Source organism: Belonocnema kinseyi, chromosome 7 (genome assembly GCF_010883055.1).
Source record: "Belonocnema kinseyi isolate 2016_QV_RU_SX_M_011 chromosome 7, B_treatae_v1, whole genome shotgun sequence".
In the NCBI taxonomy this organism is placed as follows: domain Eukaryota; kingdom Metazoa; phylum Arthropoda; class Insecta; order Hymenoptera; family Cynipidae; genus Belonocnema; species Belonocnema kinseyi.
This window is the reverse complement of record NC_046663.1, coordinates 111,897,946-111,899,497: the sequence shown is the minus strand read 5'-3', so window position 1 is coordinate 111,899,497 and position 1,552 is coordinate 111,897,946.

Sequence of the window (1,552 nt, the reverse complement as noted above, 5' to 3'; positions counted from 1 at the left end):
CTTAAAAATCCTCTAATATTTAAAATCTTTTAAAATCTCGGAACATGTTAAAATACTCTTAAATACTGCAACACCTCCAAAATATTTTGACATACCGTATTTATGTTCCGCTGCGCACGTTCACGTGGAAAGGTAGTATTTTGGGAAAATTATCATCAGGAGGAAATTTTCAAGTGCCAAGTAATTAATTTGAAGCTCTAAATCATCTTCAAATTGTTCAATGTGGTTTTTCCACTTTTAGAACGTTTTTTATCATGAGAGGTAGGTATGTATGACTTAGGCGTAGTTTTTTGGGGACATATTACGTCATCAAAGAGCAAAAAAAGCACAAAAAAATCTCCCCTAATCGTTCATCTCATTATAATAATTTTGAGTGAGTTTTCATAGGTGGCGGCGCTGAGTGTACGTCGTGCTAGCGCCAACCCCCTTTTCTCGGAAGTTTAAAGAGCAACAAAAAATTTTTTAGCATAAGATTAGCAAAAAAATATGACGTATTCCATTTTTCAATTTGCCTTTGTGGCAGCGCTAAGTGGACTGACCTTGTAAAATGACCACTTTACACCCTGAATTTTGCGCAATTTAGAATATTGTTTTTGGATATCTGGAGAACATATTACGACAGGAAAAAATTGAAAGAGCGAGAAATATTTTTTTTGTAAAACTCGATCCGGGGAGGGACACTTTTATGTGAAGCGCCCATATAGGTTCCTGTATAGGATCCTATATAGGATCCTGTATATGTTTCTGTATGGGACCCAAGTTGGGTCGACTCCCATGGGCGCGTGTGATCGCATATACTTTTGTAGGTAAACGTCTCATAGGGCAAAACAGCAATTCGATGTTGAATTTTATCACGTAATCGTATTAATGTACGATTTTTTATATTTGGAAGAAAGCAGTGCTTGTAATAAAAATCAGTTTTTATTATGTGTACAAAAGGGACAAAGTGTGAAACGCTTTTTTACGCAGACAATTCGCATAAGTATTTGACAATTTCGAGTGCACTTAAAGCAACAACGAAAACGTAATTACTAGTGTGGTTCTTATAGTTGGTGGATTTTTCTTCGAATTTCTCTGCTATTATGCGAAAGATTTAAATATTTGCATGTTCTAATTAGCTTTTTAAGAATATTCTTAAATGTTTAAATAAACTAAAATTGTTAACAAAAAATGCTTAACTGATTTGATGTATTTTTTATTAGTAGAGAAGACAAAATGCTGTATTACCTTATTCTAACTTCTTTCTTTTAAGGAAAATTTGACAAAAAATAAAAATTAACTTTCTTTAAAAGATCTACATACCAGTGATCCCAGATCTGAAACGAGACGTGGTCCAATACTATGACACGTCTATGACCGTGTGAATATGGTAGGAGACGATATAAATGCCTGGATTGCGCGCGCAACCCATTTCTCCTCTTATGAATTTGAAAACTCGAAGGTGCACGTCTGCCGGTCGGAACACTTCGGCGGTTCTATTTATATCTCTATCTGCTTTGAAATAAAATGAAGAGATTGGGATTTTAATATTGCCAGATTTCGATGCTGGGCT